The sequence below is a fragment of the Lampris incognitus genome, chromosome 12 (assembly GCF_029633865.1).
Source record: "Lampris incognitus isolate fLamInc1 chromosome 12, fLamInc1.hap2, whole genome shotgun sequence".
NCBI lineage: Eukaryota > Metazoa > Chordata > Actinopteri > Lampriformes > Lampridae > Lampris > Lampris incognitus.
In genome coordinates, this window is record NC_079222.1 from 30,419,362 (window position 1) to 30,431,666 (window position 12,305).

General features: G+C 46.3%; 4 non-coding genes across 4 annotated transcripts; all 4 read right to left on the reverse strand.

Annotated features, from left to right (window-relative positions):
• Positions 1-1,586: 1,586 nt before the first annotated feature.
• Positions 1,587-1,659, reverse strand: trnak-uuu (transfer RNA lysine (anticodon UUU)). Its single transcript has one exon. It is a non-coding gene; the product is annotated as a tRNA-Lys (tRNA).
• A 3,236-nt stretch (positions 1,660-4,895) lies between these two features.
• Positions 4,896-4,968, reverse strand: trnak-uuu (transfer RNA lysine (anticodon UUU)). The gene has a single exon. It is a non-coding gene; the product is annotated as a tRNA-Lys (tRNA).
• Positions 4,969-8,214: 3,246 nt separating this feature from the next.
• Positions 8,215-8,287, reverse strand: trnak-uuu (transfer RNA lysine (anticodon UUU)). Its single transcript has one exon. It is a non-coding gene; the product is annotated as a tRNA-Lys (tRNA).
• Positions 8,288-11,510: 3,223 nt separating this feature from the next.
• Positions 11,511-11,583, reverse strand: trnak-uuu (transfer RNA lysine (anticodon UUU)). Its single transcript has one exon. It is a non-coding gene; the product is annotated as a tRNA-Lys (tRNA).
• Positions 11,584-12,305: the final 722 nt, after the last annotated feature.

Genomic DNA, 12,305 nt, shown 5'->3' on the forward strand with positions numbered 1-12,305 from the left:
ATGAACCCTACTGAATGGATTTCCTCATTGTTGTGTGAGGGGAATTAGCTCAAGTGGTAGAGTGCTCTTTTCGCGTGCGAGAGGCAGCGGGATCGATACCCGCATTCTCCAGAGGAGTTGGATGGGAGACTAAGGGTCAGGAGAAACCCCCACCAAAGAGACTGACGTATAAATTAAAGGCCCTGGGCCCTGACTCAGTTCAGCAGAAGATTGGCCTGGGACGGAGAATATGGAAGAGAGCTAAAGTAAAGATGAACAAGAGGGTGGCAGAGAGTGACACACATGTACATACCCCATGACACACGCACCTCATCATGGCTGTGTTTTGAGTTATGGGCTACTTGTGAACTTAATCTGATAGCGGGAACACCATCAAATATAGCGGGGGTAGATGTAAGTAAGTGACTTACACTTAATCGCCGGCAGAGGGGGATCTTTTATTGTTGGCACGTATTTTTTCCTTCTTGACCGTTTCCGAATTCTGAGTCCTTTGTCCCTCCGTGGCTACTGTAGAGCCAGTTCCGTTTTGTGTTACAAGCTGCCTGTATGCTGCGAGTGGTGCTGTGTGTGAGGAAGCTAAGAAATGCAGAAAACCTGCTCTGCCTAAACCGCCATCAGGACTCATGTCTCCCGTCTGTACAACTGTCTTCTCCCTTCGTCCGCACTGGAGTCAGAATACATTAAAAAAATAACACGACGCAGAGACTGTTCAAGGGGTGTTCGGGCCGACAGACAGAAGAATGGGGTTACATCTTTGGTATGGGGTATTGTTATCCTCCAGACTAACTCACGGCCGGTGTGACAGAGGATGACGCAGAAGACAGGAAGAAATTGAAACGGATGATCCGCTGTGGCGACCCCTAACGGGAGCAGCCGAAGGTAGTAGTAGTAGTAGTAGTAGTAGTAGAAGTAGTAGATAAGGCTGCTAATCCGGTTTATCTATCCAGTACAATTTTACTCTGATTTTAAAGAGGTACAGCATTGCCACGCAGGAAGATGTAACGGTATTGCACAAGCATCGTTATTGTATTTCTAGAACACTGAAATGATCAAGCAATAACAGGTTTGGACATTCTGCTTGATCAGTAATCTGAAGATAAAAATTCATGACACAAATCTACATCGAAATATAACCCATTCTGGCTGTATGAGGCTTGAACTCACTATAACTTCAGATTATGAGACTGACTAACTGCCTACTGCTCCAACAAACTAGGATACGGTGCTCAGGTACAGTCACACAACAAGTGTAAAACTGTCCCTCATTATCCAATGTCTCCAAGTGCGGTCCTGTTAAAGCACCTCAAAGCCAGTAATATTCTAAGTGTTGTAAGCAATGAGAAATAACATGTGCTCATATCAGACCTCATATGAATTTTGACATAATCTAAGAGCTTCTTTTTCAGCATATTTGACAAGGCGTGCTTGTGACTTTGTTTCCACTGCTCTTCTATGTGCACCACATTTGACTGGAGTTGCTTGAGTAGGAGTTCTTCATGACACTAGGAACTGTGCATACGTTTATAAAGAAAGCCGTGAGTAGCTACACTTTAGTTAATGAAGACACCTCTGAAGTTCGAAACAAACGCCTGAACAGGGACTTGAACCCTGGACCCTCAGATTAAAAGTCTGATGCTCTACCGTCTGAGCTACCCAGGCCCTTCCAATAACCTTAAGTGCCCAAGAAATTGCCGATTCCTGAAATGTATCTCAAGTCAAATTTATCTGTATAGAGCTAAATTATAATTTTTGAATCGATGCACTCTGCGAGAGCAAACTCTCCTCTGTCCTGATACTCCTGGACCTGTCAGCTGCGGTCGACATAGTGAACCACCAGATCCTCCTCTCTACCCTCGAATGGCTGCGTGTCACAGGCTCTGCACTCTCAATGTTTGCAATCTACCTGACGCGTCGCTCCTACCAGGTGACATGGAGGGGATCTGTGTCGGAGCCTCGCAGACTGACTACAGGAGTTCCACAGGGTTCGGTTCTGGGTCCTCTCCTGTTCTCCCAGTACACGACATCCGTGGGTTTTGTTATTCGCTCGCACGACTTCTCTTACCATTGTTATGCCGAAGACACCCAGCTGATCTTGTCCTTGCCTCCCTTTGACACACAAGTAGAGACACACATTGCTGCGTGCTTCACTGACATCTCAGAGTGGATGGCGACACACCACCTGAAGCTCAATCTGGACAAGACAGAGCTGATGTTCCTCCTGGGGAAAGGTTGCCCGCACCGAGACCTGGCCATCGCCATTGACAACACCGTGGTGACGCCAGCTCGGACTGTGAGGAATCTGGGTGTGATCCTGGATGACCAACTGTCGTTTGCTGAAAACGTTGCATTGGTTGCTCGCTCCTGCAGAGTTATCCTCTACTATAACATCAGGAGGATTCGCCCATTCCTCACCGACGAGATGGCACAGGTGCTCATCCAGGCTCTGGTCATCTCCCGGCTGGACTACGGCAACTCCTTCCTTGCTGGCGCCCCGGCGTCGGCCATCAGACCTCTGGAGTTTGTTCAGAAAGCTGCAGTTCGTCTGGTGTTCAACCGCCCTAAGTTCTCACACACAACTCCCCTTCTCATGTCCCTGCACTGGCTCCCAGTAGCTGCTCACATCGAGTTTAAGACTCTGGTGCTAGCCTACAAGGCAGTGAAAGGAACAGCTCCTTCCTATCTCCAGGCCATGGTCAAGCCCTACACCCCCGCCCGACCAGTTCGCTCTGCTGCCTCAGGACGCCTGGTTGCCCCGTCGCTCAGAGGCCCCTGCTGCCGATCGACCCGGTCACGGCTCTTTTCTGTCCTGGCCCCACAGTGGTGGAATGAACTCCCCACTGATGTCAGGACAGCGGAGTCGCTGCCTATCTTTCAGCGCAGGTTGTAAAAGCACTTCTTCAAGAACTACTACCCTGTTACTTCTTAGCACTTCTTAGCACTTATTGTATTCACTCATTTAAAAAAAAGTCTTTCTTGAACTTTTACTTTAGCGTTGGTTTTGCTCTTCGATGCTTGTTTAGATGCACTTATAACCTCCGATGACTAGTAGTTCTCCTGATTTCCTACGTTAAATGCACTTATTGTAAGTCGCTTTGGATAAAAGCGTCGGCTAAATGACTGTAATGTAATGTAATATAATTTCAACACAGCTAGATAAGTAAGCAGTAAACGTGAAAGAGCAAAGCTGACTGAGAAAGAGCAAAGCTAACCCATGCCTCATAAGAGAGTATACGATTTCAATGAATGCTCATAGCCGTGGGATGAAAAACACCAATTTAATTTCATTTAGCCACACAACTATGATGTGAAATGAACCCTACTGAATGGATTTCCTCATTGTTGTGTGAGGGGAATTAGCTCAAGTGGTAGAGTGCTCTTTTCGCGTGCGAGAGGCAGCGGGATCGATACCCGCATTCTCCAGAGGAGTTGGATGGGAGACTAAGGGTCAGGAGAAACCCCCACCAAAGAGACTGACGTATAAATTAAAGGCCCTGGGCCCTGACTCAGTTCAGCAGAAGATTGGCCTGGGACGGAGAATATGGAAGAGAGCTAAAGTAAAGATGAACAAGAGGGTGGCAGAGAGTGACACACATGTACATACCCCATGACACACGCACCTCATCATGGCTGTGTTTTGAGTTATGGGCTACTTGTGAACTTAATCTGATAGCGGGAACACCATCAAATATAGCGGGGGTAGATGTAAGTAAGTGACTTACACTTAATCGCCGGCAGAGGGGGATCTTTTATTGTTGGCACGTATTTTTTCCTTCTTGACCGTTTCCGAATTCTGAGTCCTTTGTCCCTCCGTGGCTACTGTAGAGCCAGTTCCGTTTTGTGTTACAAGCTGCCTGTATGCTGCGAGTGGTGCTGTGTGTGAGGAAGCTAAGAAATGCAGAAAACCTGCTCTGCCTAAACCGCCATCAGGACTCATGTCTCCCGTCTGTACAACTGTCTTCTCCCTTCGTCCGCACTGGAGTCAGAATACATTAAAAAAATAACACGACGCAGAGACTGTTCAAGGGGTGTTCGGGCCGACAGACAGAAGAATGGGGTTACATCTTTGGTATGGGGTATTGTTATCCTCCAGACTAACTCACGGCCGGTGTGACAGAGGATGACGCAGAAGACAGGAAGAAATTGAAACGGATGATCCGCTGTGGCGACCCCTAACGGGAGCAGCCGAAGGTAGTAGTAGTAGTAGTAGTAGTAGTAGAAGTAGTAGATAAGGCTGCTAATCCGGTTTATCTATCCAGTACAATTTTACTCTGATTTTAAAGAGGTACAGCATTGCCACGCAGGAAGATGTAACGGTATTGCACAAGCATCGTTATTGTATTTCTAGAACACTGAAATGATCAAGCAATAACAGGTTTGGACATTCTGCTTGATCAGTAATCTGAAGATAAAAATTCATGACACAAATCTACATCGAAATATAACCCATTCTGGCTGTATGAGGCTTGAACTCACTATAACTTCAGATTATGAGACTGACTAACTGCCTACTGCTCCAACAAACTAGGATACGGTGCTCAGGTACAGTCACACAACAAGTGTAAAACTGTCCCTCATTATCCAATGTCTCCAAGTGCGGTCCTGTTAAAGCACCTCAAAGCCAGTAATATTCTAAGTGTTGTAAGCAATGAGAAATAACATGTGCTCATATCAGACCTCATATGAATTTTGACATAATCTAAGAGCTTCTTTTTCAGCATATTTGACAAGGCGTGCTTGTGACTTTGTTTCCACTGCTCTTCTATGTGCACCACATTTGACTGGAGTTGCTTGAGTAGGAGTTCTTCATGACACTAGGAACTGTGCATACGTTTATAAAGAAAGCCGTGAGTAGCTACACTTTAGTTAATGAAGACACCTCTGAAGTTCGAAACAAACGCCTGAACAGGGACTTGAACCCTGGACCCTCAGATTAAAAGTCTGATGCTCTACCGTCTGAGCTACCCAGGCCCTTCCAATAACCTTAAGTGCCCAAGAAATTGCCGATTCCTGAAATGTATCTCAAGTCAAATTTATCTGTATAGAGCTAAATTATAATTTTTGAATCGATGCACTCTGCGAGAGCAAACTCTCCTCTGTCCTGATACTCCTGGACCTGTCAGCTGCGGTCGACATAGTGAACCACCAGATCCTCCTCTCTACCCTCGAATGGCTGCGTGTCACAGGCTCTGCACTCTCAATGTTTGCAATCTACCTGACGCGTCGCTCCTACCAGGTGACATGGAGGGGATCTGTGTCGGAGCCTCGCAGACTGACTACAGGAGTTCCACAGGGTTCGGTTCTGGGTCCTCTCCTGTTCTCCCAGTACACGACATCCGTGGGTTTTGTTATTCGCTCGCACGACTTCTCTTACCATTGTTATGCCGAAGACACCCAGCTGATCTTGTCCTTGCCTCCCTTTGACACACAAGTAGAGACACACATTGCTGCGTGCTTCACTGACATCTCAGAGTGGATGGCGACACACCACCTGAAGCTCAATCTGGACAAGACAGAGCTGATGTTCCTCCTGGGGAAAGGTTGCCCGCACCGAGACCTGGCCATCGCCATTGACAACACCGTGGTGACGCCAGCTCGGACTGTGAGGAATCTGGGTGTGATCCTGGATGACCAACTGTCGTTTGCTGAAAACGTTGCATTGGTTGCTCGCTCCTGCAGAGTTATCCTCTACTATAACATCAGGAGGATTCGCCCATTCCTCACCGACGAGATGGCACAGGTGCTCATCCAGGCTCTGGTCATCTCCCGGCTGGACTACGGCAACTCCTTCCTTGCTGGCGCCCCGGCGTCGGCCATCAGACCTCTGGAGTTTGTTCAGAAAGCTGCAGTTCGTCTGGTGTTCAACCGCCCTAAGTTCTCACACACAACTCCCCTTCTCATGTCCCTGCACTGGCTCCCAGTAGCTGCTCACATCGAGTTTAAGACTCTGGTGCTAGCCTACAAGGCAGTGAAAGGAACAGCTCCTTCCTATCTCCAGGCCATGGTCAAGCCCTACACCCCCGCCCGACCAGTTCGCTCTGCTGCCTCAGGACGCCTGGTTGCCCCGTCGCTCAGAGGCCCCTGCTGCCGATCGACCCGGTCACGGCTCTTTTCTGTCCTGGCCCCACAGTGGTGGAATGAACTCCCCACTGATGTCAGGACAGCGGAGTCGCTGCCTATCTTTCAGCGCAGGTTGTAAAAGCACTTCTTCAAGAACTACTACCCTGTTACTTCTTAGCACTTCTTAGCACTTATTGTATTCACTCATTTAAAAAAAAAGTCTTTCTTGAACTTTTACTTTAGCGTTGGTTTTGCTCTTCGATGCTTGTTTAGATGCACTTATAACCTCCGATGACTAGTAGTTCTCCTGATTTCCTACGTTAAATGCACTTATTGTAAGTCGCTTTGGATAAAAGCGTCGGCTAAATGACTGTAATGTAATGTAATATAATTTCAACACAGCTAGATAAGTAAGCAGTAAACGTGAAAGAGCAAAGCTGACTGAGAAAGAGCAAAGCTAACCCATGCCTCATAAGAGAGTATACGATTTCAATGAATGCTCATAGCCGTGGGATGAAAAACACCAATTTAATTTCATTTAGCCACACAACTATGATGTGAAATGAACCCTACTGAATGGATTTCCTCATTGTTGTGTGAGGGGAATTAGCTCAAGTGGTAGAGTGCTCTTTTCGCGTGCGAGAGGCAGCGGGATCGATACCCGCATTCTCCAGAGGAGTTGGATGGGAGACTAAGGGTCAGGAGAAACCCCCACCAAAGAGACTGACGTATAAATTAAAGGCCCTGGGCCCTGACTCAGTTCAGCAGAAGATTGGCCTGGGACGGAGAATATGGAAGAGAGCTAAAGTAAAGATGAACAAGAGGGTGGCAGAGAGTGACACACATGTACATACCCCATGACACACGCACCTCATCATGGCTGTGTTTTGAGTTATGGGCTACTTGTGAACTTAATCTGATAGCGGGAACACCATCAAATATAGCGGGGGTAGATGTAAGTAAGTGACTTACACTTAATCGCCGGCAGAGGGGGATCTTTTATTGTTGGCACGTATTTTTTCCTTCTTGACCGTTTCCGAATTCTGAGTCCTTTGTCCCTCCGTGGCTACTGTAGAGCCAGTTCCGTTTTGTGTTACAAGCTGCCTGTATGCTGCGAGTGGTGCTGTGTGTGAGGAAGCTAAGAAATGCAGAAAACCTGCTCTGCCTAAACCGCCATCAGGACTCATGTCTCCCGTCTGTACAACTGTCTTCTCCCTTCGTCCGCACTGGAGTCAGAATACATTAAAAAAATAACACGACGCAGAGACTGTTCAAGGGGTGTTCGGGCCGACAGACAGAAGAATGGGGTTACATCTTTGGTATGGGGTATTGTTATCCTCCAGACTAACTCACGGCCGGTGTGACAGAGGATGACGCAGAAGACAGGAAGAAATTGAAACGGATGATCCGCTGTGGCGACCCCTAACGGGAGCAGCCGAAGGTAGTAGTAGTAGTAGTAGTAGTAGTAGTAGTAGTAGAAGTAGTAGATAAGGCTGCTAATCCGGTTTATCTATCCAGTACAATTTTACTCTGATTTTAAAGAGGTACAGCATTGCCACGCAGGAAGATGTAACGGTATTGCACAAGCATCGTTATTGTATTTCTAGAACACTGAAATGATCAAGCAATAACAGGTTTGGACATTCTGCTTGATCAGTAATCTGAAGATAAAAATTCATGACACAAATCTACATCGAAATATAACCCATTCTGGCTGTATGAGGCTTGAACTCACTATAACTTCAGATTATGAGACTGACTAACTGCCTACTGCTCCAACAAACTAGGATACGGTGCTCAGGTACAGTCACACAACAAGTGTAAAACTGTCCCTCATTATCCAATGTCTCCAAGTGCGGTCCTGTTAAAGCACCTCAAAGCCAGTAATATTCTAAGTGTTGTAAGCAATGAGAAATAACATGTGCTCATATCAGACCTCATATGAATTTTGACATAATCTAAGAGCTTCTTTTTCAGCATATTTGACAAGGCGTGCTTGTGACTTTGTTTCCACTGCTCTTCTATGTGCACCACATTTGACTGGAGTTGCTTGAGTAGGAGTTCTTCATGACACTAGGAACTGTGCATACGTTTATAAAGAAAGCCGTGAGTAGCTACACTTTAGTTAATGAAGACACCTCTGAAGTTCGAAACAAACGCCTGAACAGGGACTTGAACCCTGGACCCTCAGATTAAAAGTCTGATGCTCTACCGTCTGAGCTACCCAGGCCCTTCCAATAACCTTAAGTGCCCAAGAAATTGCCGATTCCTGAAATGTATCTCAAGTCAAATTTATCTGTATAGAGCTAAATTATAATTTTTGAATCGATGCACTCTGCGAGAGCAAACTCTCCTCTGTCCTGATACTCCTGGACCTGTCAGCTGCGGTCGACATAGTGAACCACCAGATCCTCCTCTCTACCCTCGAATGGCTGCGTGTCACAGGCTCTGCACTCTCAATGTTTGCAATCTACCTGACGCGTCGCTCCTACCAGGTGACATGGAGGGGATCTGTGTCGGAGCCTCGCAGACTGACTACAGGAGTTCCACAGGGTTCGGTTCTGGGTCCTCTCCTGTTCTCCCAGTACACGACATCCGTGGGTTTTGTTATTCGCTCGCACGACTTCTCTTACCATTGTTATGCCGAAGACACCCAGCTGATCTTGTCCTTGCCTCCCTTTGACACACAAGTAGAGACACACATTGCTGCGTGCTTCACTGACATCTCAGAGTGGATGGCGACACACCACCTGAAGCTCAATCTGGACAAGACAGAGCTGATGTTCCTCCTGGGGAAAGGTTGCCCGCACCGAGACCTGGCCATCGCCATTGACAACACCGTGGTGACGCCAGCTCGGACTGTGAGGAATCTGGGTGTGATCCTGGATGACCAACTGTCGTTTGCTGAAAACGTTGCATTGGTTGCTCGCTCCTGCAGAGTTATCCTCTACTATAACATCAGGAGGATTCGCCCATTCCTCACCGACGAGATGGCACAGGTGCTCATCCAGGCTCTGGTCATCTCCCGGCTGGACTACGGCAACTCCTTCCTTGCTGGCGCCCCGGCGTCGGCCATCAGACCTCTGGAGTTTGTTCAGAAAGCTGCAGTTCGTCTGGTGTTCAACCGCCCTAAGTTCTCACACACAACTCCCCTTCTCATGTCCCTGCACTGGCTCCCAGTAGCTGCTCACATCGAGTTTAAGACTCTGGTGCTAGCCTACAAGGCAGTGAAAGGAACAGCTCCTTCCTATCTCCAGGCCATGGTCAAGCCCTACACCCCCGCCCGACCAGTTCGCTCTGCTGCCTCAGGACGCCTGGTTGCCCCGTCGCTCAGAGGCCCCTGCTGCCGATCGACCCGGTCACGGCTCTTTTCTGTCCTGGCCCCACAGTGGTGGAATGAACTCCCCACTGATGTCAGGACAGCGGAGTCGCTGCCTATCTTTCAGCGCAGGTTGTAAAAGCACTTCTTCAAGAACTACTACCCTGTTACTTCTTAGCACTTCTTAGCACTTATTGTATTCACTCATTTAAAAAAAAAGTCTTTCTTGAACTTTTACTTTAGCGTTGGTTTTGCTCTTCGATGCTTGTTTAGATGCACTTATAACCTCCGATGACTAGTAGTTCTCCTGATTTCCTACGTTAAATGCACTTATTGTAAGTCGCTTTGGATAAAAGCGTCGGCTAAATGACTGTAATGTAATGTAATATAATTTCAACACAGCTAGATAAGTAAGCAGTAAACGTGAAAGAGCAAAGCTGACTGAGAAAGAGCAAAGCTAACCCATGCCTCATAAGAGAGTATACGATTTCAATGAATGCTCATAGCCGTGGGATGAAAAACACCAATTTAATTTCATTTAGCCACACAACTATGATGTGAAATGAACCCTACTGAATGGATTTCCTCATTGTTGTGTGAGGGGAATTAGCTCAAGTGGTAGAGTGCTCTTTTCGCGTGCGAGAGGCAGCGGGATCGATACCCGCATTCTCCAGAGGAGTTGGATGGGAGACTAAGGGTCAGGAGAAACCCCCACCAAAGAGACTGACGTATAAATTAAAGGCCCTGGGCCCTGACTCAGTTCAGCAGAAGATTGGCCTGGGACGGAGAATATGGAAGAGAGCTAAAGTAAAGATGAACAAGAGGGTGGCAGAGAGTGACACACATGTACATACCCCATGACACACGCACCTCATCATGGCTGTGTTTTGAGTTATGGCTACTTGTGAACTTAATCTGATAGCGGGGATGCCATCAAAAATAGCGGGGGTAGATGTAAGGAAGTGAGTTACACTTAATCGCCGGCAGAGGATGATCTTGAATTGTTGGCACGTATTTTTTCCTTCTTGAGCGTTGCCGAATTCTGAGTCTTTTGTCCCTCCGTGGCTACTGTAGAGCCAGTTCCGTTTTGTTTTACAAGTTGCCTGTATGCTGCGAGTGGTGCTGTGTGTGAGGAAGCTAAGAAATGCAGAAAACCTGCTCTGCCTAAACCGCCATCAAGACTCCTGTCTCCCGTCTGTACAACTGTCTTCTCCCTCTGTCCGCACTGGAGTCAGTATACATTAAAAAATAACACGACGCAGAGACTGTTAAAGGGGTTTTCGGGCCGACAGACAGAAGAATTGGGTTACATCTTTGGTATGGGGTATCCTCCAGACTCACTCACGGCTGGTGTGACAGAGGAAGATGCAGAAGACAGGAAGAAATGGAAACGGGTGATCTGCTGCGGCGACCCCTAACGGGAGCAGCCGAAGGTAGTAGTAGTAGTAGTAGTAGTAGTAGTAGTAGTAGTAATTGTAGTAGTAGTAGTAGATAAGGCTGATAATCCAGTTTATCTATCCAGTGCAATTTTACTCTGATTTTAAAGAGGTACAGCATTGTCACGCAGGAAGATGTAACAGTATTGGACAAGCATCGTTATTTTATTTCTGGAACACTGAAATGTTCAGTAATAACGATTTGGACATTCTGCTTGATCAATAATCTTAAGATAAGAATTCATGACACAAATCTACATCGAAATATAAAACCATTATGGCTGTATGAGGGTTGAACTCACTATAACTTCAGATTATGAGACTGACGAACTGCAAACTGCTCCAGCAAACTAGGGTACGGTGCGCAGGTACCGTCACACAACAGTGTCTCCAAGTGCGGTCTTTTTAAAGCACATCAAAGCCAGGAATGTTCTAAGTGTTGTAAGCAATAGGAAATAACATGTGCTCATATCAGACCTCATATGAATTGTGACATAATCTAAGGACTTCTTTTTCAGCGTATTTGACAAGGCGTTCATGTCACTTTGTTTCCACTACTTTTCTGTGTGCATAACATTTGATTGGAGTTGCTTGAGTAGGGGTTCATCAGGACACTACCAACTATGCATACGTTCATAAAGAAAGTCTTGAGCAGCTGCACTTTAGTTAATGAAGACTCCTCTGAAGTTTGAAACAAACGCCTGAACAGGGACTTAAACCCTGGACGCTCAGATTAAAAGTCTGATGATCTACCATCTGAGCTACCCAGGCCCTTCCAATAATCTTCAGTGCCCAAGAAATTGCTGATTGTTGAAATGCATTTCAAGGCAAATTTATCTGTATAGCCCTAAATTATAATTTGGTCCCCGAGGGCTTTGAAATCACAATTACTTTCTGTGCAAAGTATGCCGCCCCCTATCCTTTGACCCTCGATTCAGATGAGGAAAAATGTAAGTGGGAATTTTTTTCTTTTCTTATATTTCATTTATTTTGAACTTTCAAAAAATTTTCAAATTTTAAACTTGCGCATAAAAAATCGGACATCGGAACAGGAGACACATATAAATCCCACTAGTCACCCCCATAAATGTCAATTTTGAGGGTCAAAAAATGAAGGCCAGTTATTAAAAACCAAGAGTCCTTGCTCGTTCTGAATAGCAGCAAGCCAACAGTACAATTTTACTCTGATTTTAAAGAGGTACAGCATGGTCGCGCAGCAAGATATGACGGTATTGGACAAGCATCGTCATTGTATTTCTAGAACACTGAAATGATCAGCAATAACAGGTTTGGACATTCTGCTTGATCAGTAATCTGAAGATAAGCGTTCATGACACAAATCTACAGAGAGAAATATAAACCCATTCTGTCTGTATGAGAATTGAACTCACGAACTTCAGATGATGAGACTGACGCACTGCCTACTGCTCCAACAAACTAGGGTACGGTGCTCAGGTACAGTCACACAACAATTGTAAAACTGTCCCCTCATT